The sequence below is a fragment of the Eupeodes corollae genome, chromosome 2, assembly GCF_945859685.1.
Source record: "Eupeodes corollae chromosome 2, idEupCoro1.1, whole genome shotgun sequence".
NCBI classification, from domain to species: Eukaryota; Metazoa; Arthropoda; class Insecta; order Diptera; family Syrphidae; genus Eupeodes; species Eupeodes corollae.
Window position 1 is genome coordinate 118797065 of NC_079148.1, and position 26947 is coordinate 118824011.

The window sequence follows — 26947 nt, forward strand, 5'->3', positions numbered from 1 at the left end:
ACAAAAATGAAAAAATAAAACTCTCTTAAATTTTGTCCACAGGCGTATTCGTGATTTAAGAAAATTTCTCCAAATTAACATACAAACCGACTATCTACCGTTGTTGACGCAAATTAAAATAATAACTTTTTTAAAGGAAGTTTATTTTATTTTTCGGGCAGGTTCCCGCATGGTGCATATAAAATTTATAAACATAAAATATATTTTTCTTTTTTTTTGTTGTATTTGCTAATAATACGAGTTTAAATAAATTTATGAAGCATGTGTTGAACTAGATTTTTAGTTTTCTTAATTTAATTATAAGTTTTAAAGTTCAAGTGATGTTATTTATAAATATTTATGAGTTAAGGAGGTTTTTGTGAAGAAACAAAAAAATAAAAAGCAGGAAATACCAATTTAAAAAATAATATAATTTTTTGATATTTTTGTCAGATTTTAAAGTTCATTTCATAATATGCATTTTTTAATTATTCATAATATTCAATACTTTAATTTAATGGTTAAAATTTGAGTAGGTTAACTTCGATTTATATAACATATTTTGAACTTTTAATAATAGACCACTTTTAGTATCACTTAGAAATTAAGAACATTGTTAGCAAGTGAATAATTGATTATGTTATTAAATAACGTATAACTCAGTCATCCTTCTCCTTAAATATGATTTTAAGGAAAATTTGAATATCCTAACAATATAGACTTCAGGAGTAATTCTCACACAATACCTTTCTAAGGAATCGATTAAATCTAAACTCCTATGAGTCATATGATAAAGAAGACAGACGAGGGCGTTCCTATAATTAACCTCTAACCTTTAAAATTCTGTCGGCAAAAACCTTAAATTACTAAGTATGGGAAAACAACTCACTTTAATGGCATACCCAACCTCTGAATTCAAGATCAACGTATTTAAAAGTAGATTAAATATATGACGAATCTTTTATTTTTTTCTTTGACTTTTTTTTTGTAAAACTTACCATACCATATAACATAGCAAGTTAAGCAAACATATGTATGTATATGGGCGTTACTGGTCAGGTATACATTATTTTCAAACCTAGTGCAATATTCTGAACCACCTACCTAGAATGTTATAATAAACAACTTCGTCGCAATAACCATAACATTCGAATGTTGTTTAACCACATTCGATTCGATCGACTATTGTGTCTCAAAAAATGAAAAACCCAAGTCGGAAAAAGCAGCATTCAACAACCCTTGGTCAAGTTAAACAATATGATAAATATCTTGTTGGCCTTGTTAAAATGTGTGAATATATGGCTGACTTGTAAAGTACTTCTAGCAATAAACATACATTTCGAATTAAGTCGTTAGTAATATTGAATAGAATTTCAATTAAATGATTCCTATTTTCATATCAATTACAGACTTCTTATTCTTAAGCTTAAGTTTAACAGTGGGAGCTGTATTCAAATTTAGACATTCTTTAATTCTTATTCATAGTTGTTACTTTATTAGACTGTCCATAACTTGATTAGTATTGATGACAGTATCAATGGTCGTAAACATTATTTTTATGATGAGATTAGAAAAAAGATTAAAATATTTATTTAAAAAAAATACCGATTCTAAGGAATAAATCAAAGAATGACTGTTTAAATTTAAATATAAAAAGAAGTCTTTTTTTTAAATTTTGCTATAAATTCAAATAGAAGCATGATGACAGTTTTATATAAATTTACATGCAGCAAGACATTGAAGATGCAGCAAGATTGAAGAAATCTAATAATTCAGAAAGATCCAATCGAGCTAAAGGACTTAATTGATTTAACAAAGAACTCAACAAATGATCAGGGTAAAAGCTCAAAATTTAAGCCAAAGAATAAATGGTACAATTATGAGTGCGAAACAGCCAGGAAAAAAAGTTGTAAATTGCTGAATATTTTTCAGAAAACAGAAACCCACGAAGCAAAAGAGAACTATCTACAAGCTCAAAAATAGCAGTGTAAAAGACAGTAAAGAGTAGTGGAAGTTGGCAAAGGAAATGCGTAACCAAGACAATCAAATTTTCCCTCAAATTTCCTGAGATTAGTACATATTATACCAAATCAACCCAAATGGTTTGGCAAATCAGATTTTGTATGCACTTAACTTAATCCAGGATCGGGATCTGGATATGCCTATTACTGTAGATGAAATTATAAGTATTCTAAAAAAAAGTTAACCTAAACAAAGCATCAGGAGAGGACAGGATTACCTATGAATTGTTCATACATGAAACAGATGGCTTCTTGAAGCAACTGGCAGCAGTATTTAATAGGATGTTGAACGACTGCAAAAAAGAAGAAGCCTTTGTGAAAACAATTATCTTTCCCATGTTTAAAAAAGGGAATTACAGGAGAATCTCCTTTATGAATTGTGTGGCCAAAATTATAATGGGAATTCTTAACGAAAGGCTGTTCTCATAGGTGGAGGCAAATGATATACTAACAGAGTTACAGGCAGGTTTTAGGAAAAAATATTCGACGGTGGATAACATTTATAATCTGGCATCATCGTTCATCTGAAGTTGGCACTTTTTGTCGATCTGAAAACTGCATTTGATACAATCTCAAGAAAATTTCTTATCTACAAACTACTCACAATAGAAGTTTCAAAAAAATTTGCATACTTAATCGAAGCCGGAGAAGAACTCTCCGAATATTTTGAGACACTTTTTCGAAGTCAAACAGGGATGCTTGCTATCGCCATTGCTGTTCGAACTGTATATAAACGATTTGCGTGAATCTTTAGAAGGAGGACTCTTGATTGACTCGTTCAACATAAAATTGCTGCTTTATGCAGACGATATGGTTATACTGGCCGATAATGTCACGGTCTTGCAGCAGACGATAACGCAACTGGAATGATACTGCATTAAATGGAGCCTAGAAGTAAATCTATCTAAATCCGAGATAATGGTTTTCAGAAATGGTGAAAGGTTATCTAGTCAAGAAAATTGGACATTAAATGGAGAACAAATTCGAATTGTTTCCAACTATACTTACTTAGGAGTTTTACTTTCACCAAAGATGTAGTTTTCAAAGCACGTGGAAAAAAAACGCTGCAGCCAAGAACAGCCTAAACTTGACGTGGCAATGTTTTCTAGCAAAAAAATATCAACATAAAAACCAAACAAAAACTTTCAGGTGGTTGGTAGTGCTATTCAAACCTACGGTGCTCAGAATGGGGGGGCTTTGGAATGTTCAATGAAGTGATAAACTTCAACGCTATTTTTTAAAACGAATTTTAAAATAACCTATATTTACTCTAAACTACTCTTTGGTAACGAAAACTAGGGCGGAGGGCAGACATTATACCCTTGATCTTCACCTCAGATATATATCAACAATAATATTCGAATACAGTGCAACAAGACTGCTAACAAAAATACTTTTGAGGGAAAAATTGTTCTGGGTAAAGGAATTGAACAATCTTGGATATTATTTTGGACTGTATTAGGATGAGAGATTTATTTCTCAAATTGATTGGATCCAAAAAGGCAATGATCTATTGCTGCTGCTAAAATCAGAGGGTCAACAAGAAAACCCACAAAGGGCATCTGAGAGCAGTACGCAATCAACAAACATCTGGACCATTTAAGAGGACAGATTTACATTACCGATGGATTCGAACTGAACAAGACCTCGATTTTTAATCATCGAATCATCATTATGTACTGTATATAGCTTAAGGAAGGAAGAAAACATCCAGTACCTCTTGGGCAGATGTCCAGGTTTAAAGGTATCTAAGGAAGCCTTACTTAGGAAAGTTTGGTTAACAGAAGCGGAAATAATCCAGGTGCATAATGCAGAAAACAGCACCAGTTTTGAACGACTTATGAATTTTATCACTTCAGCCTTACCATACCGAAATGAACTAGTGAGAAAATATAACCAGTAAAAATTGTTCTTAAAACTATCACCAAATTTTGATTTGAAACTAATAATTGTCATAATTTGTACTGTACATAAATTCAACTAACAGACAGTCAACGCCTGTCAATGTCGTAAGTAAATTTTTAACTTCAAAAGAAACTTAAAATTGTATTTAAAAAAGTTAACTTCTAGATATTATCTACTATAAATATATTTCCTTATGATTTAATCCTTTCTTAAAAAACCTTATTTTATACAGTAAGGAATAGGAAAACCCATATGACTTAATGGACATACAAATTAGACCGATTACAATATCTTCCAATAGAAAGCTAAAAAGTCTAAAGTTTTAAGGTTTTTATTATGAAACATAATACAACCTTTAAGGTTATTACTTACTTACTTACTTAAGGTGGCGCTACAGTCCGGGGCGGACCTGGGCCTCAACCAACATGCGTTCCCAGCCAGCTCGGTCCCTAGCTAGCTGTCTCCAGTTTCGCACGCCAAGTTGGTTGAGGTCCTCTCCCAGCTGGGTGCACCACCTGAGTCGCGGTCTTCCTCTACTGCGCCGTCCCTCGGGACCGTACATCAATGACCATATTTTGCAGACGAGTTGGTACATGCTCCCAACCAAGTCATCACCTGCTGCTTTGAATAGTTCGGCAGCGATGTCGTCAGCTCCAGCAGCTTTGTTTGACTTAAGTTTAGATATAGCTATCTTCACTTCTTCAAGGTCGGGTAGGCGGAATTGTTGATCTGCGTCGCCGGGGTTGAGTGGTTCTATCTCCCTTACAGCGAAATTCGGTTCGTCATCGCCGTTATATAGTTTGGAGAAATGATCTTTCCATATTCTAAGCATCGCGGTTCTACTACGATGTTCCCCTGATCGTATTTACAGGCTTCGGTTCGTGGCTGGTAACCTTGGGAGATTTTTTTTACCTTTTGGTAAAATTTACGAACCTCATTCCTGTTGTCGCGCGCTTCTCATGCTCTCGTTTTTCCATCTAAGAAGCTGGTGTTCCTCTCTCCTCTTCTGCTCGTAGAGCTCGCGAGCGGCTCTAGTCCTTTTGTGCAGCGCCGTTTCGTATGCGTCTTGTTTCGCTGCGTGCGCTTGCTGGCATTCGTCGTCAAACCAGGGTTTTGGCAGTGGTGGCCGTGTAAAACCTAGCACTTCAGAGGCGGCATATCTGATGGCTGCAAGACAATGTTGATAATGGTTTTCAATGCTTAATGCAGGAAGCATAGGACTCCTTAAGAGGTTATTAGAGACTCGATCGGAAAAGGACATGGCAGTCCCTTGCGAGGTTATTATAAACTTTAAATAATGATTGAAGCACAGATTGTTGGCTTGTTTTATTATAATAAGGAGTTACAAGGCGTAATCGAGCTGTTTAAAAGATTGCTCAAAATTATCTTTCATTTTACTCGAATTTCACTAAATTTGATTTTTGATTTTGATTTCGATTTTAAAAATTAACTATGAAATATTAATATTAAAATGAACATTCAAATACGTTTTTATCTCTTACAAATATCAATTGATTGAGTAACACTGAAGCCATCCCACCTTTAACCAATTATGTTAGAAGTTGAATCTTTGTCAAAATACTTAAATTTCTATAAAATCAATACAAATCAAAAATAGGTTTACGGTGTTTCTATAAAGATTTCAACTGCGATAAGGACACAACTTTCATTGAAATTTAAGTCTCCAAGTTTTTTTTATAGTAAAATACATAAAAAGCTTTTTTGGATAATGATCAGAAAAAAATAACAAACATTATAAAACCTACGTGTTCCATTCCCATATGCTCACGAATGGTGCGGCATGTACTGTTATGCAATTCGTTAAAAACCATACATATTCAATTAAATTTCCCATAGTCACCAATTTTCTTTGAATAATTAATTTCTGATAGAAAAATACACTCTGACTGTGAGAGAAATTTATTGGCATAGCATAAAGCATTATACTTTCTGCAGTCTCTCAGGTATGATACGTGCAACGTGTGTTTGTCCTGTATTAGTCGCACGCTTATACAAATAATTAAAATGAAGGAAATATTTTCCTAATTTGAAAGCTATAGTAGGACAAATAAACTAACCAAACAGATGAAAAAAAAAGGAAAATTTTATTCAAACTCTTGGTTCACCTACAATGTGAAGAAAATATAAACGAAAGAGCTGTGCTACAAACTTGGTTTTTGGAAAATGTTATGTTTTTCATCGTGTATTCTTCGTTTCTTGGCGCGTATGCATTTTTGTATTTTTCCTTTGTAAAATGACTTCATGATCGCATGACAGTCAGAAACACTGAGTAACAACAACGTCAAGCACGACCACGACGATGGCTACAACGACGACGACGACGACAAGAAAGCCGTTCACTTGTGTTTTTTTTCTCTTATAAGTTGCTATTGCAATTAGCTTTTGTAAAGCATGCAAGCAAGTTAGGTGCGCGCCCATTGAAAGTTGCAAATATAACATTTTTCTAAGATACACAGAAAGGTAAGGTAAGGTACTATTTGTTTGGTGCGAATGGTGTGTCTTTGGATGGTTTGCATTAGTGAAATATACTAAAATGTTTGTACATTGTGCTGAGCTGATGTTGATTGCGTCAGAATAATGCATTGATTGTGTTGTTAACAGTATTTTTTTAAATGTAATTGCTACCCGCGCACCACACATGTTAAATTACACACTCAAACATTTGCATTACAAAATTAAACTAACAAGCAATTTCCTTAAACTTTCTAATTTATTTATTTAATTTGTTTCTCTTTTTTTAAGGAGAGAAAGATAAAATATTTTTACCAAACTAATAAAATTTTTGTTTTCTTTCTTTTTAGGTAAGACAATATTAAAAACTTCATTCAACCATCAATATTTTTGGTATATTTTTCAAAACGAGTTAAATTTTTCAACATAAAATAACAACTCTGATAAATTGTAAGAGAATAAAAATAACGATAATAATTAGAGGCCAACATTTTTAACCTCATTTAAAGTGGTCTTAATCAGGTGAGTGTTACCACTACTGGTCTGGTCTATACCACTCCCAGTATATTTTTATACTACATATAAAATTGATTTATAATTAGTTTGGTTTATGTTTTTTTTTCCTCTTTCTTTTGTTAAATTACGTAGCAATGAAGTCCAATTATTATTATCATTATTACGTCTCGTGGTAACAATGGAATTATTTTAATACGAGTATTCCAGTTTATATATAACATTTTTATCTGATCAAAGGAAAAAATATTACCTTATGATTTTTAGTTAGGTATATCTAGCTACCTATTTTAGTTCTTTTTTGTGTGTTATAATAGACCACGTGCTTAAGTGAGGTTTATATATTAATATTTTTTGTGAAAGTAGCTTAGCAATTATTTAGCTTCTTACATAAGTAATTCGGTGTTAAACTGGATTAAGATCAATTAAGGGATAAAACATCCGCCCGAGGGGCCATAAGTCTTTTTGATGTCTAAAGTAGTATAGATTATAAAAGTATCGTTTATATGTACATTGTATATGGGCTAAAAAGCAAATACAAATTTAATTAGACGTGTTTTGAAAGTGTTCTTACATAATCCAAGGGTATAGAAGACTGTCCGTATGTTAATGAAGTATTTTAGGTTAAAATGAAAAGTGGGAATGTATAGTAATAAATAATTTCAAATATTTCGAATAAAATAATTTACGGAAAAATACTGCAAAAAGCTTTATGTATCATTAAATCAAACAATTTGAATGTATATAGTGAAAGGAATAAAAGTCAAGCATAACTACTAAATCTTTCTCTTTAAAAAAAATAATAATAATAAATTTCAATAGTATGAGTATAAATTCCTCAACCTAACCTGCCTATTAAATTTTATTAAATTAACGAAAGAAAATATATTACTAAACCTAAAATCATTCATGCAATTCAAGAAAAACAGTTGAACTACAGTTCAACTGACCACAATCACTGCCACAGAGCTGTAAAGTGGAAAAGTTGAGTTTATGTTGCACAATCGGAATGATTAATATCGGGTATACTTTTTTTTGTGTTGTGTTGTTTATTGGTTCTTGTTGAAGTGGTAGTAATTATTATACTTTTAGTTTGCATTTTTTTCTGGAGCATATTATAGCAGTAGCGTATTTCTGAATCAACAGACTATAAGCAGCACGAGTAGGGCTCTTGGCTTTTGAGATACGATATGATTTTTACAAAGTAGAATTGTTTAAACATCCTAAGCAACTCTGACATGAGACTTTTTAATTTAAAGTATCTGGTTCCACGTCAATGTAGCAAGAACACTTACTACCTATAGGGTCCACCAAATTACTTTTGAAAATGTTATAAAAACATCGAGTGTAGCTTTGGCTGTGTGACACGTAGCGCCGCCGCCGTCCTGTTGACAACAATAAAGATTCGTTCAACATGGCCCGATAACGATCTTTTGAAAAAATGATTTTTTGGCAAAATCGGCATCTTCTCTAAGCGTTGTTCCCAGCGTTGTTCAAGTGTGTACACAACCATATTCGTTCAGCGGAAGGATAAAACTAAGTATCTGTTAAATCAGACATGAGCTAAGTGTTACCATTCACGAAATAAGCACTAGTTGAAAAAAAAGTTAGATGGCGGACCCTTTACCACAGGTGATAAAATATCAAGAACCTGTTTCTTTTCAAATCTTTTTAAAAATAGGTTCAAATTAAACACTGATCTTCTATAAGCTTCAATATCTTCAAAGTAATTAGGATTTCACCGAAGGTTTGTTATGGTAGTCAATTTTAAGTCCAATGTTAAAAATGCTGGCTTAAGACTTTATCTGGTGCTCCTAAAATTAGTTTAAGTATTTTTGACAGAATCTAAAATAGAACCAATTACATTCGAAGCCTTCAACAGTTCTGCTGTAATGCCCGCACTTCCAGAAATGCAGATCAGTTTATATTTTGAGCACAATTTAGACATGCTGTAAATTATACAGATTATTTTTCCAGCCGTACATCAAGAATGTAATTTTTTACTTCCTCCCCCCATCTAGAATAGTCAAGTAGTGATAAAGTATGAAAAAAACTTGTATTGTCCAACTGGAGAATGACCAATATAATTAATAAGAAAACCAGTGCTTAGCTTCATTTTTCAAGGAACATGTTATTTTAAACACTGTACATAGTTCGCCCTAGTCCGTTCCTGGTTAAATCTGATGCTGCTTTAGCTCAACACGTAGCTTAATATGGAAGCCTTTTTTCGGGTGATAAAATCACTAACATGACCGAGTTTCATTTTCTCGTTCGAAATTGATCATCTCATCAGCATCGGCATCGTGATCCGAACAATTTGAAGACGAAGTCAACGTACAACATAACTTAAAGGCGGCCAATCAAACAAAATGCACGATTCAAGTATGGAACATTTTATTTTTTGTGTATTTTTTTTTATTGTCACCGCCTTGAGCTTAATTTGAGTAGTTTACATTCGGCAGTTTGTGTTTTATGCGTTTTAAATCTTTTAAGGGAAAACAGGTGTTGTGCAACCTTACGCTGGAGCTGCGCCGGCATTGCGACGACAACGACGACTTGACGCATGATTGTCGGCAACGATTTTTATCGCAACAATAACAAAATGAAAATACTTTAATTGAGAGATACATTTGGCAACATTCACTGAATCTGAAAAATTTTGGAATATGTATGTGGGGTGTGGTTTTTGTTTGATACATTTTTTCAAAGCTCTATAAATGTTTGATATCTATTGGGAAATATATTCATTTATATTTAAAATTATAAATAAATATTAAGAAATCAAAATATAAGAAAGTAATACAAATCTAACACAAGACATTTATGGATTGGTTTATGAGGCAGATGCACTTCAAAGGTCAACTTTCATTCAAGACTAAAGACCGCTTCATGCGATTTGACATTTTGTAAAACTGGTTGGATATGAAATAGATACAAAATAATGTTAAATGCTACTGGATTAATAAAAAAGTTTAAATTAACTTGGACGTCAATAAACCATGCAATTACATCTACAAATATATCTGAAAGTATGATATTAGGTAAACCCATTTTTAGTAGATTTAGAAAATACATAGTTAAAGGAAGTAAGACCTGGACCTGGTAGAATTTAAGGAACTTGACTTCAATGTTTTATACAATATCTTTATCTCACCGACCAGTGGAACAAATCTTTACATCGTTTTGTAGAAAGTAGGATTATTGCACTTCATATTTCAAAGACATTTGAGAGAGTTTAGCATCAAGCTCTCTTATCGAAAATGCGTGCTTTTGGTATTGATCTATCTCTTCTTTGTTGGGTTAGAAATTACCTTTCGGACCGTTCAATTCAAGTAGTATTGGACGGGTTCAAATCTGATATCCACAAAATAAACGATGGTGTGCCACAGGGTTCCGTTTTTTCTCCGACTCTCTTCCTTATATTCATAAATGATCTTTTGTCTGAAACTTCTAACTCACTAAATTCATATTCGTTTTTAGATTCTTATCCTTGTTCTTTGGATGTGGAGTACCAACGGCAGCGTATAATAAGCTCATTTAATTCTGATCTTGACAGCATTGTTCAATGGGGAATCAAAAAGCGTGTAGAATTTAATGCTTCAAAAAGCCAATGCTGTCTACTGTCACAAAAGCGTAACCCTTCCCCAATGCCACTATCCATGGGTTTTACTTGCATCGAGGGGATTGAACAACTATTAGTCTTAGGTATGTGCATCACAAACTACTTGTTGTGTAGTGAACACATAAACATTGCCAAATTTTCCGCTAAGTGTGTAGGTTTTCTCCGACGATGCAAGATTTTCTTACGCCTTCTGATCTGGCTATGATTTAGAAAGCTTTTATTTGTAATGCACTCGAGTATAACTCTCATATTTGGGATGGAGCCCCAATAACATACTTGATTCTTCTGGATAGAATTTAAAAAAAGCTCTAATATTGATAAGAGATCGTTCTCTCACAGAGACATTTGCTTCTCTTGAACACCGCCGCAAGGTCTCATGCCTGTCATTGTTTTATCGTTATCTTTATAAACACTAAATAGGCAGTTGCATTCCTCCCCTTAAACAATTCAACCGTAATACCCGTACTGCTAGGAATGCAGATCAATTTGCCCTGGAGCCCAATGTTGAACGTATTGTTAAGTACAGAGATTCTTTCTTTAGCCGCACTACACGAATGTGGAATGCTTTATCTGACCCAATATTTCCCACTGATTACAATGTCTCCTTTCTAATCCTATCCTCCTTTCCTAATTGCTCGCACTTTGGTTAATCATTATAAGGGTAATTATAACCCCTTTACTGAGCGCACAATATAAAAAAATAGTATATCTAATAAAAGGTTTTGAATCTTTTGACATTCCTCTTTATATAAAAATAATTATACATTGATTTTTCTTAATAAATACTCAGTTTTTGTAATATCAACATAGACTTTTTATTCTTACTAATTCACTAAAAATCGTTCTATCTGGTTTAAATAATAAAATCACTGACTTATGTGAGTGTATTTTTCCCATATCTTGTTTCTATTATAAATTTCATATGAAACATACCATCCAACTACATAACTGTAAATAAAATTCAAATTCAACTAACATGATTCCATATCACATCAATATCCACCACAAAGTTCAACAAATTCAATATCAATAAATACAACTATTCCCGAAATTTTCTACTAGAATTCGCAAAACGCAAACAAATAACAAAGAATTAAATAAACCTTCCTTCAAATAACTAACTACCTTCAACACGTGATCAGAATAAGCCAATTAAATCCGTTCTTTGACTCACATAAGCTTCTATTTAGCTTCTGTTGGTTTAACAAAACAAACGTTTGAAAAAAAAGTAACAAATATTTAAATTCAAAAACAGTAACTTACCTTTACCTACCACGAATTTAAATTCAATTCAAGGCTTCAAAGTGCTTATTATTATTGTGCCTATAGATGTGTGCGACTGAGTGTTTTGGATTTGTGCCAAAAATGTAATATCATTATAGACCAACCAAAAACACAGAGAAAAAAGAAAAACAAAATGTCATTTGCCTTCAAATACAGAAGAACAATCGAACAATGTCTTCATGCTTATGCAACTTGTTGTTTTCTTTTAATTTTTATAGACGTTTTGTGTTCTAGATATAAAAGAATAGAGATGCCTATAAAATGGATACAAAAACAATCATTTTTATTCTTTGTTTGCTTACAAAATTATTCCCTCTCAATGTACATATATAAAGACCAATTAAGTAATTGGCCAAAAGAAGTTGAGAACCTCAAGATTTATTACACCATTCAGCTAACACTTTCAGCAAATTATCAAATTACCATCATCAAAGTTTGCAGAAATAAAAAAAATTTAATCTCAAGAATAAAATGAAAGGGAAACAAACGAAAATTGGTGTCAATCTACCGCATTAAAGTTGAGAACACTAAATGTGTAATAATGGCATATCCACAGGGTGTTTCAGAAAAAAATGACTCATCAAATAAGCAACGGTTCAAAATTTGAAATAACTTATAGTCATGTAAATAGTCAGTGATTTTTTAAAAGTTTACAATTTTACTAACTTTTAAACAGAACAGATCTCAACATTGACATAAAAAAAACAAAGCCAACAAACCTTAACCTAGAGATCAGGTTAGATCAATTAATCTGAAATTGATTAATCAAATTACTTAAATAGTTAGGGTTTGCATCAAGCTCTCTTATCGAAAATGCTTGCTTTCGGTATTATGAATCCCTCCTTCATTGGATTAGTAATTACCTTTCGAATGGTTCAATACAAGTTGTATTGGATGGATTCCACAAAATAAATGCTGGTGTACCCCAGGGCTCTGTTCTACCTCCAACACTATTTCTCATTTTTATTAATGAACTCCTTTCTGCAACTTCTAGTCCAATACACTTTTTCTCTGACGATAGTACTGTTAACTATTCATATTCGTTTTCAGATTCACCTCAAGATGTTTGGGTTTTCTAAGGCGATGCAAGAAGTTTTTCTCCCCCTCTGATCTCGCTGTTATCTAAAAATCAATAAATTTGATGGCACAACAGTCCGTTCAGAACTAGGGCCTAGTGACTTACAACTCTCAACCATTGCTGTGTAAGAGTACTGTTGTCAGGGATGGAGGGTACTTACAGCTTTAAGCCGAATCCGAACGGCAAATTTGAGAAACCATGACAAGAATTATTCTTGGAGAATTTGTCAATTCCTCACAAGAGGCAGCAGTACCCGTGAAAAAACTTTATATCGCATAGGCAGGGATCGAACCCAAGACCTCTGGCATGACAGTCCAACGCACTAACCATCATGCCATGGGTTAACTACCTACGAGACTTATATATGTCCAAAGCTTGAATATAATTCCCATATCTGAGCTGGTGCTCCTGCAACTAACTCAAGCCTCTTGGACAGTATTGAACGTAGAGCATTAAGATTGATTGGTGATAATACCATCATAAGATCATTTACGTCACTTGAACATCGTCGAAATGTTTCTTGTATCACCCTCTTGTACATTTATTTTAACGGTTTACGCTCTAGGGAAATAGCTAGCTGCATTACTTCCCTTAAAAAGTTCAACCGTAATACTCGCGCTTCTAGGAATGCTCATCAATATACCCTCGAGCCCAACTTCGGTCGTACTGTCAAGTACAGAGATTCGTTCTTCAGCCGTACTACGTGAATGTGGAATGCCTTGCCACACTCTGTCTTTCCCAGCCATTGCAATTTTCAGGAATTCAAAATCAATGTACACTAGTGATCACACTGTGTCTACATAATAAGGGTAGTATGATCCTCTTAAGTGTGCGCTTATTATAAAAAAAAAAACACTTTACTTTTTAGTAAATTACTAAAATTGATTTTACGACACAGAAATTTGTTCTCAAAACTTTGAGCGATTTATATGAAATTTGGTACAAACATTTTCAGATTTGTTTTTATTTTGAAACACCCTGTATAGAACAAAAAATCAAATTTCAACATTATGAATGTGCCATTTGAAAGAAGTCAGCCAACCAGATGTTAAGTTCTTATGCCATATGTTGTTGACTCTGAGCGACTCTAGGTACAATGACCAAAAAGTGAATAAAAGAATAAATATTGGCAAACAGAAGTTGAGCCAAATTAAAACAGAAAAGAAAAAATTAAAGAAGGCAGAAAAAGAACCGATTACATAATTGCCACACTTTTTCGTTTCAAAGTGTTATGCCGCTTTTTGGTTGATAGTTTGAGCCAGGTAGGGATATCTCTTTAACTTAACAATATTTGAACTTATTTTGTTCTGTATGTACGTCTTCTTAAATTAACATAAAAATCTTGATCTTAGCTGAAGATCAGTGAATTCTAATTAGAATATTGCCATAAAGGTTGGTAAATACGCCTTTACCTAATTATTCTCAACATACATATCTATTTAATGAAAGATAAATGTTTATGTTTTGTATATCTGCCGGATATTGAAAAATTACTTATACTTATAATTCCATGAATTATTTAGCAAATTTTTTGTTGTTGTTTCCTTTTTTTTGTTGATTTTGTTTATTTTGAATAGGCCATTAATGGTTTATGGCCTTCAGAAGAGTGAAAAAATGAAATAAAAACAAAAGACTGAAAAAAATTCAGTTCAATGCGTATTGATGATTTAACTGAGTGGTCAATTGGGATATTATCTACCTTTTATTTAAGAGGGTTCCGTTAAGGTCATTTTGTGCGGTATTAAAATTTATTTTATTAATTGTTAATTTGTTATATTGAAAATAAAATGTTGTTGATTTTTTGTATTGGTTGAGTCATAACAATTTATATCAATTAACCTTATAACAGTTGAGTCTAGTTTTAATGATGATTGTAGTTTCACTTTTTTTTAAATTTTTGATATAAATTAGATGTTGATAAATTTAATTCGGATTAATTCGGTAATGAGCTTCAATTAAAGTCAAAATTAAACCAGAATAAATGCCCTCTCTGTAATTAGCTTCTATATTTTTATTGAAGTTGAGGTTAATCGTCGGTCTCAGTGTATGACAACAATTTTAATAATTTTCTTGTAATTTAATGCATAACACTTTTTATTATTATTTTCAAAAAGTTTGTATCTTTATGTTAATTATGTTTATTTCTTACAATGTTTACATATTATAAATTAATTTCACAATATTAAACATTTTAGAGAAATTATCTGTGTACATTTATATGAAAATCAAACAAAATAATGGAGCAACATTTTAAATTAGGTTCGGTTAAAGTGGCTGTCCATGATGGAAACGGACACAATAAGGCCAGTTTAATGGCCCATTGTGATACCACATGAATCTTGAGGGTTCCCCCTAGGGGCTGATTATGCTGATATCATTTGGATTGTTTAGATCGTTAAAGAAGAATTCTCATAGGTAATTCTTGCGTTTTTGAGCTAGAGCAGGGCATGTACAGAGCAGGTGAAGACATTTTTCCTCCTCTTCTCCATCCATACATCTTTTGCAAAAGTCATTTGAGACTACGCCTAGTCTCGTGGCGTGCTTTCCTATTAGACAGTGCCCGGTTAAGACACCTATTATCGAGCGTATATGCGATCTGTTAAGAGAGAGCAAACACCTTGAACGTTTTAAATCCAGTGTTGGCCAGATGTTTTTTTTGACTTGACAAGTGGTGATGTTGTTCCACCTGGTGCCTGCCCTCCTCACAGCTTCTTGTATTAGCAACAGTTTACAAATAGCGATTGGTATGCCAATACTTGTCAAACGTGTTAGGATGGGCTGTACTATACCGTTCCTGGCGAGTTTATCTGCCTTACAGTTACCCCGAATGTCTCTATGGCCCGGCACCCCGCAAAGGTGAATATTAAACTGTTGTGCCATCTCCATTAGAGATGATCGACAGTTATGGACTGTTAAAGAGTTTGTGGAGACAGAGTCCAGAGATTTGATAGCGGCTTGGCTATCTGAGAAAATACGGATATCAGATGTTGATATCACGTTTTCTTTGAGCCAGTTCAAGACTTCTTTTATCGCCAAAAGTTCTGCCTGAAACACGCTACAATGATTGGGAAGGCGGAATGAGAGACTTAATTTCAGTCGTTCAGAGTACACACCTCCACCAACCCCTTCTTTTGTTTTTGACCCATCTGTATAGAAATGGATTGACTCATCTTCCAGGAATGTCCTAAGCTACCAAAAAGATTTGGGAGGTATAGAAATCTGGAAATTTCTGTCGAATTGCAGTTGGGGGATGATGTAGTCTGTGTGCTTTGTCAAAAAGATGTTAGGTAGAGTAAGGTGTCCAGTGCCGTAGATGGGGTCGTGCGAAGCGATCCGTTTATACATAAGCAAGCTGAACGTTATTTAATTTATCTCGGTTTATAGCTTTCTCTAAAGCAAGCCAACGATGAGTTTAGCCAATGCGTGTAAGTCCCATTTTGTACCAATAGCCTTTTTTGCAAGAAAAGAGAGCTACAGTAGATTTTTTGACTCTTTCCTTTACGTTGCGTTTCTATTTTTAATTTTGTATCTAAGACAAGACCCAGGTATTTAGCATCGTCTGAGAATTTTAATCGGATTCCTTTAATATAGGGAGGGTTAACAAATGGAATATCATATCTTCTCGAAAATAAGACTCAATCTGGGTTAACACCCAGTCCACACCGATCAGCCCAAACGAATAGTTTGTCTAAGGCATTTTGTAAGAGTTCTTTTAAGGTGTTAAGATGCTTTCCTGAAACTGCTGTAGCAACGTCGTCCGAATGGGCGATAACTCTGAAATCCAGGTATTTAGCATCGTCTGAGAATTTTAATCGGATTCCTTTAATATAGGGAGGGTTAACAAATGGAATATCATATCTTCTCGAAAATAAGACTCAATCTGGGTTAACACCCAGTCCACACCGATCAGCCCAAACGAATAGTTTGTCTAAGGCATTTTGTAAGAGTTCTTTTAAGGTGTTAAGATGCTTTCCTGAAACTGCTGTAGCAACGTCGTCCGAATGGGCGATAACTCTGAAATCCTCCGCATCCAGACTAGTTAGGATTTCATTTATCACTAGGTTCTAGAGAAGAGAGGATAGAACACCACCTTGCAGTGTTAATACATTTAGAGATGGTAGTACAGATGTGAATGCACATGTGTCAATGTTGTTAAAGACACCTTCGATGTCAAAGAAAGCAACCATAGTGAACTCTTTATGATGGAGGGAATATTCGATGGTGCGAACTTAGGTGTGTAATTCTGTTTCCTACGATTTACCTTTACCGTAAATATGTTGAAGCGTAGACAGAAGTTTTGTATCAATACTTGCCCTTAAATGAATATCAATCAATCTTTCCAAGGTCTTAAGAAGGAATGAAGATAGACTTATAGGTCGTAGTTCTTAGGATTGAGCATTTACCTGCTTTGGGTATAAAAACAACTTTAACTTCTCTCCATGCCGAGGGAATATGAACCAGGTAAAGACAGCTGGTAAAAATTGCCTCAAGGATTGGTGCAATTATGTCAGAAGTTTTTTGTAGCTCGACTCCATCTGGATCTGCATATTTAAATACTTTGAAGCTGTTGAGAGCCCATTGAAACTTGTCCCTTGTGATCAGACATTGTAAACTAACGTTTTGTAACAACATATTGTAAATGGCTTAAAAATCTATTAGTAAACAATTTTTTAAATATTTAGCAATTAATATCTTTATTTTCGTTTGGTTAAAAACTAAATTGTTTATTTCTAAAAAGTGACAGTTCGTGAAAATAAAATGACTTTATTGGACCATTCATATTTCAAATTGCCAAATGTTAAAGGAGCCACTCCGTGATTTTAACTTTAGCAAAATGTTAAAAGTTAAGATGTTAAAATCGTTTAAAATTAGGTAGATCATCTTTTAAACTTTTACTAAACTTTAACAACACGTTACGACGTTTAGCTTAAGAACCAGAAGAGATATCGACTTCAAATAAATTTTGTTATACAGATAATAACACAGAAAAATGCACAAAGTTTAAAAAAAATTGAAAATCTTGGTTAACCCCTAATATCTCATGAACGTAATATCTCTTGTAACGTGATACCAAACAATTAAAGTTTTTGTTAAAAAATCCAATTAACAGTTTTTTTTAAAAATCAAAAAACTGAAAACAAAATTTGTCACCTCGAAAATTTTACGAATACATAATGATTTTATCTCCAAAACAATTTTGTGCATCGAAAAATAACGTTTTTAACATTTGGTAAAAATTTTGAGAAAAATCGAATTGACAGTTTTTTGTATAAAAAAAGTAAAAACTTAAAAAAACATTACTCAAAGTGGGTACAAAATGAATTTTGATTCAAATATCTTTTTAAAACTTTGAGATATTGGCTTTAAACGTCTTTTATCTTTTAAAAAATATGGTTGTCAATATTCAGTAAAATTTTGAAAAAAATCGGATAAAAAGTTTTTTTTAGAATAAATATAAACTTAAAAGAAAATTTAACAAAAGTTGGTAAATAGTGGTTTTCGACTCAAATATCTTTTCAAAAATTTGAGATTATGGCTTCCAACTAATTTTAATTTATTAGAAATATTTCTGGCAACATTTGGTAAAATTTTGAAAAAAATCTAATTAACAGTTTTTTTTACAAAAAATAAAAACCTTAACAAAAACAATACAAAAACTTAGTACACATTTACTTTCGACTCAAATAGTGTTTCAAAAATTAAAAATATTGGCTTCAATCTCGTTTTATATCACAGAAAACATTGTTTTCGATATTCAGTAGTTTTTTTTATAAAAATTGAACTTTCCCATTTTTCATAAAAAAATAAAATCTACAAAAAATAGTACGCAAATTTAGTAAAAATTGATGTTCGGTTCTTGATATCTCTTAAATTAATTTCATTCATCTTAAATTTGTAAAAATTTGGGAAAAGCTACTTAAATTGGTAAAAATTTGTTTTCGATTAAAAATTAATTATTTTTTTTGTATAATAAGCGCACACTTAAAGGGATACACATACACAACCCTTTTTATGTATACACAGTTTGAGCACTAGGAAAGTGAGAGAGTGGTTGAAAGGAGGTGTCGGTGCACATTGGTTTTGAATTCCTGAATATTTCAATAGCTGGGAAAGACAGAGTGTGGAAAGGCATTCCACATTAGCATAGTACGGCTAAAGAACGAATCTCTGTACTTGACAGTACGACCGGAGTTTGGCTCGAATGTTTATTGATGAGCATTCCTAGAAGCGCGAGTATTACGGTTGAACTGTTTATGGGGAGGAATACAGCTGGCTATTTCTCTGGAGCATAAACCATTAAAATAACGGTAAAAGAGCGTGAGACAAGAAACATTTCGACGAGGTTGAAGTAACGTAAATGTTAATGGTGATGTTAATATCACCAATCAATCGAAATGCTATACGTTCAATACTATCCAAGAGGCTTAAGTAAGTTGCAGGAGCACCAGCCCAGATATGGGAGTTATACTTAAGATTTATAAGTCTTGTAAATAACAGCCAGATCAGAGGGGAAGAAAAACTTCTTACATCGCCTTAGAAATAAACATCTTGCGACATCGCGTATGTGATGACATATACCGAGAATATCAAGTTGTTCAGTTTAATCGATGCAAGTGCCATTTATGGATAATGGCAAGGGGGGTATATTTCGCTTTAACGATAGAAGACAGCATTGCGTTTTCGAAGCATTAAATTCCACACGGTTTCTTATTTCCCATTGTACAATGCTGTTATGGTCAGAATTTAATGAGCTTATCATATTTTGTCGCTGCAGTTTCACACCCGAAGAAGAGGGGTGTGAATCTGAAAACGAATATAAAAAGCTAAGAGTACTATCGTCAGCGAAACAATGTATTGGATTAGAAGTTGCAGACAGGAGATCTATAATAATAATGAGAAAGAGTGTTGGAGATAAAACAGAGCCCTGGGGCACACCAGCATTTATTTTGTGGTTTTCAGACTTGAATTCATCCAATACGAACGATCCGAAAGGTAAATACTAATCCAATGAAGCAGGGATTCATGAAAACCGAAAGCACGAATTTTCGATAAGAGAGACTGATGCCAAACCCTATCAAATGCTTTTGAAATATAAAGTGCAATAATCTTACTTTCTCCAAAACGATGTAAAAATTTGCTCCACTGTTCGGTGAGATGAACCATGAGATCACCAGTGGACCTTTTGCTATGAAATTAAGAAGCTTTCGATCTTCAAGATATTTCTTGAGCTGATAATTAATCAGCGTTCCATGACCTTGGAAAAAAGGAACTTAAGTGCGATCGGTCGGTAGTTAGAGGGTGAGGAAGATTCGCCTTTTTTGGGAATAGGCTGAACAAATGCGGTTTTCCATCCGCTCAGAACGAGGCCTGAGGAGTAGGACAGATGAAAAAGCTTACGCAGTGGTTTTGCCAGCGATGAAGAACACCACTTCAAATTTATGTATGTTAAGATCTTTTACTCTTGCTACAGTACGAGTGCAAAAAAAGATTTGCCCCATAGAATCGTTAACTTGCTAAAGTACAGGCGGAGTCATAACACTCACTGGAAGCGTTGAATTGGCGGCGATATGCCTAGCAAAGAGATTTGCATTCTCTAAAGAGCTAACAAAAGAATTGTGTCATTCACAACGAGCGTATGAAAAATATTGTTGGTAATTTTAAAATTTTTAAGAATAATTCAACTAACAACTTTTTTAACCCAACCCTACAAACTTGTAAGCAAGACAAATCGACAGACGGGGTGTATAGTTATCAGTGCGGGTCGCATCCCAGCCTCTTTTTTGATTTTAACTTTACCTTAATATTAAGAGTTATAGAAAGATGTTTAAATTTATCAGAATCATCTATTAACTTAACTTAAATGGCTTTAAAAAGTTACAATAATAATGTGTATAATTTGCCTTAGTACCCGTGGCATGATAGTAGTGCGTTGGACTGTCATGCCAGAAGTCTTGGGTTCAATCCCTGCCTATGCCATCTAAAGTCTTTTCACAGGTACTGCCCTTTGCGAGGAATTGACAAATTCTCCAAGAGTAACTTTTGTCATGAAAAAGTGCTTTCCCAAATAAGCCGTTCGGATTCGGCATATTAGCTGGAGGTCCCCTACATTCCAACAACAACATAACTCGCACACAGGAATGGTTGGGAGCTGTAAGTCACTAGGCCCTAGATCTCAACGGACTATTGCGTCACCCAATTTATTTATTATTATTATAATTTGCCTTTTATTTCTTTCATATCTCTACGAAAGAATTAATTGGGTAAAATAGATTTAATAAGGACCATTGTTAATCTATTTACTTTCCCTCATTTCCCATTCTCCTAAGATATGTAAATTTTATCATCCATATATAGTATATGTAAATTCATACATACTCGACACTCGTACCTTGGAAATCATTTGAAATAGCTTCTCAAATGCTTGGTAATTCCTTTGTATGTCTCCGAAATATATTGTATCTTATATTTTTTCCTAACCTAACATTTATCTAATGCAATCACATAAAACTGCGCGCACTACAAACCAAAAAATATCCATAACAAATAAATAAGAGCCGTACCTCGAGCCCGATTGAATGATTTCGATCTAGCCACGTATATTTACCTTTGGAAACGAATACAACAAAAATGCAACAGTCTACCTTTACATTACCTGAGTTATTTATTGGATTTAGCTTTTGAGCTCTCGATTCTCTGGCAGGGTACATTGACACATTTCAACACAAAAAATTGAACATTGTCCCAGAATGAAAAATAAAAATGTGTATACACAAATATTGCGAAGCATTTTATTTTCTGTTGAAACTTTGTGTCTTTATGTAAAAATGTACCTATCAACATTTTGAATGCAAAAATCCAGGGGCATTGTTGTCAGACTAATCCATCTGGCAAAATAGCAAAAAAAAAAAAACATAAGACATTTTCAAAATAAAAGGTTTTTTAAAAGTTGGCTGTAAGTCACGACTTCACGTGTCGTCGAAGACCTTCACGGTTACTTGTCGCTGTCGTCGTCATCAATCATCATCCATTTTTTTTGGTTTTTAATTTTTTGATGTTGAGGTAAAAAAATCAGATTGCATGCGTTTTGATTTTCAAATAAGCTGCAACACCAGTGACAGCAAAAATAAATTGTTAAGATTCTGATGGATAGGACTTGGAAATTAAAATTTAATTGCTTTTAATTAAATGAGGCACGACATAATGAGAGGGTGCACAGCACAGCACAGCATAGGCGCATTATGTAGGTACACTATGTTATTAGACAGGCATTTGTTCAAAAGTGTCAGTATTGTGAAATCATCGTGTCATTCAACTCAATTACATTCACTTGGATAAACTGAGGTTGTTCAATGTTGCTGATTCTATAACGATTAAAAGTATCTGAGGTTAAAACACTTTGCGATGGAGCGGAGATATGAGTGAACTCCAATTATTTTAAGTGATGTAGGTCAGTGCCATTTGATGTGCCATACTGAATTTATTTAATTGGTGTGCTCTCAAAGTGTTAAGGGCAGGCATTTAACTCACTGAACCTTGAATGGAATCACTCGAATGGAATACTCGTATTGTCTTTTATGTGAAGCGATCTAATTGAAGGTGCTAATGAGAGAACTTGAAAAAGTTTTGGGAAGTTTACATACACTGTATACAACACACAGTCATTATTTATAATCAGTTTTTTGAAGTGATTTAGAGGTTTCTTTAAATATTGAGAGGGTTCAAGTTTTATTGTTATGTTGTTTGATTTTTGTATTCAATACCCAAGTGTACCCAAAAAACTGTTTTTATTTTTTAGACAAATTGTTAAATAATTAGAGAGCAGTTATGTATATTATATTTAAGTTATTCAAAATACACAAGGTCACAATTTATTTGAAGCTTCTCTTAACGATACTTCCTATCCTAATAAGCTCCATAAAAAAGTCGTTACTTTTAATTGTTAAATGTGGAATGAGTTGCATGACCTTTTTATTAACTTCAGGGAATTGTTTTGTCATTATTCAACTCGTTCAGCTTCGAAGAGGAACTTCTTTTTCTATGTTTTGTGAATTTAATATGTCTATCACATTTTTCATGCAAGAGTTACTCTTGGAGAATTTGTCAATTCCTCGCAAGAGACAGTACCCGTAACAAGACTTTAGATGGCATAGGAAGGGATCGAACCCAAGACCCCTGGCATGACCGTCCAACGCACTAACCATCATGCCACGAAACACTATAAATACCTTTTTAATACACTGATACAATTTTTAACTAAGGGTAAGTAAATCGAGCATTATAAATATTTGGATAAAAGGTTTTTCAGTAAGGGCACGTAGCGCCCGCCGCCGTGCCGCCGCGCCGTCCTGTTGGAACCCCATTTCGTCTAGGTCCATATGGTTCAATTTTGGCCACACAAAATTAGTTATCATCGTTACGTAGCGCTCGCTATTGACGGTGACAGAAACATTACACTCGTTTTCAAAAAAGTACGAACCAATAACGTCGCCGCCTCCGGCCCAAAATTAACACCAAACGGTAACTTTTCGATAATGCAATTTGACCAAGTGAACCTCGCTTTAGTTGGTGTCATAACATAAACGTCAATTTTGCTTGTTAACACAGGCATTCATCCAAAAAATGCGACTCGTCACCAAAAATGATTGTTGGGCAAAAATTGGGGAGTTCTTCCAACTAATTCGAAGCCCAGTCATCGAACAAACGGCAAGGTTGTCTATGGTCATGAGCTTTCAGCTCCTGGGTTAGTTAGATCTTGTACGGGCGTAGGCCCAAGTTCTAAGTACGGCAAAAAAACTGGACGGCATAAAACGGATCAATGGCTAATTACACATTATACGGTTTTAACAGTACGGTAAAACACGATATATGCAGGGTTCCTGTGCTTAGTATACTTTTTCACAGGTCTTGAAGTGGCTGATCGAGCTCTACCGTACGAATAAAATCGTATGATGTGAAAACACGCATTTCGTCACGTACGCCACTAAGCTTATCGCGCCATCCGGCTGCCGTATACTGTAGTGGCAATAGACGGTTGCTTCACGGTGCGGCGCAGGCATTTTGCCATGACCGTACAATTTGAAAGCGTATATGCTCTTCTTCGCGCCTCTAAAAAAATGTTGCCGTCCGGTTTTTCGCCGTACGGTCAAAACCGTATAGTGTGAAGCGAGCCTTCTTGTGCACGGTGAGGAATAGACTGAATAGTGTTCTTCTGTACACTTTCACGAACTGCGGCGATGTTATCAGCCGATCTTGCCTTAAGCTTACGGGTGTTGGCTGATTGTTAACTTCCCATAGAAAGTTTTAGTAATCGGTCCGATTTGTCGAATTGAAAATGTTGACATTCCTCGACGTTTCAAGGTCCCTAGAGTCGAAATAAAAGATTTTTAGAAAGATGTATGTGCGTGCGTGTGTTCGTTCGTACATCTGTACGTCCTTACATTCGCGAAGTTTTTTTCGTCGTCAATAGCTCAAAAACCAGAAGAGATATCGACTTCACATACTTTTTTTCCACAGCAGTTAAAAAAAAAGAGGCCCAGCCTCTGCGCCCCATATTGATTACTTCCCATCCCGTCTGTCGATTTGTCTTGCTTAAAACGTTGTCTTTATGTATTACTATCAATTTTTACCAAGTTTGCGTACTATTTTTTGTAGGTTTTGTATTTTATGAAAAAACGGACAGTTGGATTTTTATATAAAAATTACTGAATATCGAAAACAATATTTTCTGTGAAATAAAAAAGTTTGAAGCCAATATTTTTAATTTTTGAAAAGCTATTTGAGTCGAAAGTTAATTTTTACCAAGTTTTAATATTGTTTTTTTTTAGAGTTTTATTTTTTGTTAAAAAACTGTCAATTCGATTTTTCTCAAAATTTGTCCTAATGTTGAAAACAATATTTCTTATAATATAATATAAGTTTGAAGCATAAATTTCAAGTTTTTGAAAAGATATTTGAATCGATATTCAATTTTTACGAACTTTGAGTAATGTTTGAAAAAAAGGTTAAAATGTTGGTTTACCCTAAACATCTCACGAACCAATTACGCTATAGACTTGAATGAAATTTTATAACTATAGTTTTGGAAAAAAATCAAATTAACAGTTTTTTTTATTAAAATCGAAAAAAATGAAAAAAAAATATGTCACCTCGAAAATTGTACGAATAAAAATGAATACATCTCTAAAACAACTTTGTGCAACAAAAAATTATGTTTTTAACCTTTGCTAAAATTTTGAGAAAAAACGAATTGACACTTTTTTGTATAAAAAATAAAAACCTACAAAAAACAATGCTCGAAGTTGGTAAAAATTGAATTTCGACCCAAAAATCTTTTCAAAAATGGTGGATTATGGGTTTCAACTTATTTTATCTTACGAAAATATTGTTTTCATCATTCTGTAAAATTATGAGAAAAATCGAATTGACAGTTTTTTACAAAAAGTAAAAACCTAAAAAACATTACTAAAATTTGGTAAAAATTGATTTTCGACTTAAATATCTTAACAAAACTAAAAAATGTTAGCTCCAACCTAATTTTATCTTATAAAAATATTGGTGTAACCATTCCATAAAATTTTGAGAAAAATCGAAATGGCAGTTTTTCAACAAAAAATAAAAACCTAAAAAATAATTACTAAAAGATCGTAATTGATTTTCGACACAAATATCTTTTTAAAAATTTGAGGGTTCACATTAATTTTATTTTATAAGAAATACTGTTTTCAACATTCAGTAATTTTTTTTTATAAAAATCGTTTTTTTTTATCAAAAAATTAGGTTAGGTTAGGTTGGAGTAGCTGTCCAGATGTCATTGACGCACGTAGACCTGAAGGGTCCATTGTGATACCACTAATGAGGTAACTCATGGGAGAGTAATCAACTTAAACAAACCATTTCGTACTTTTAATAAAGTTAGAGAGACATTTTGTGTCAATCGTTGCCAGTTCACTGGTATTATCGAAGAAGGGATTACCGAGAAAGTTATTCCTTCTAATGGAGAGTGCTGGACATGTAAATACTGGACTGTTTCCTCTTCCTCCTCGTCCATGCAGCTTCTACAAAAGTCACTTGTGTAGACCCCTAGCCTCAGAGTATGTCTTCCTATGAGGTAGTGTCCCCTTATTACTCCAATTGTAGAGCTTATACTTTGTCTGTTTAGGGATATCAAACCTTTTGACCGGTTTAATTCTATGCTTGGCCATATTTGACCATCTAGCATTTGTTGATTCTAGAGCATATTGTTTGAGAAGATATTTGCATGTTCCTATGTTATGTTTTTGTCTAACATTAAGCAGAAGTGTTCCGTTTTTGGCTTTGCAATTTTCCGGAATATCTCTGTGGCCCGGCACCCAAATGAGGTGAATATTAAACTGTTCCGTCATCTCATTCAGAGATGATCGACAATCGTGGACTATTTGAGAGTTTGTTGAGACAGACGCGAGAGATTTAAGAGCGGCTTGGCTGTCCGAGAAGATTCGAATTTTTCTTTGAGCCTGAATAGTGCCTCTTTAATCGCCATTACTTCTACCTGGAATACACTACATTGATTGGGAAGTCTATAGGATAGACTGAGATTCAGTTGTTCCGAATAGATACCACTTCCAACTCCGTGATCGGTCTTTGAACCGTCTGTATAGAAGTGTACCGCATCGTCTTCCAGAGGTCTCTCTTCTTCCCAGGAGGATCTTAAAGGGATGGACACATGGAAGCTTTTACCGAATACCATTTTTGGATCTTAGTGATCTGGTATAGATCCGAAACTGTCTAGAATAGTAGTATGTCCAGTATTATTACTGTTCTATTGAGAGGTGGCTCTAAGCCTTACACATGAGTTGGCAGCCACCTTTTTAGAGAAGATGTCAAGAGGTGTTAGGTTTAAAAGCAGTTCCAGTGCTGCGGTAGGTGTTGACCGAAGTGCTCCTCTGATGCTGGACTTTGATGAGCTTCTTAAGATTTACCATCTTGTTCAGTGCGGTCCACCATACGACCGCATTTTGATCCTATGGCCTTACAAGTAAAAAGGGCTACAGTAGCCTTTTTTTTACTCTTTCATCAATATTTGCCTTCCAATTT

General features: G+C 33.8%; 1 protein-coding gene across 2 annotated transcripts in view; it reads left to right on the top strand.

Annotated features, from left to right (window-relative positions):
* LOC129944413 (probable chitinase 10) overlaps positions 1-26947 on the top strand; it is a 68442-nt gene that overhangs the window by 35459 nt on the left and 6036 nt on the right. The window lies entirely within an intron of this gene.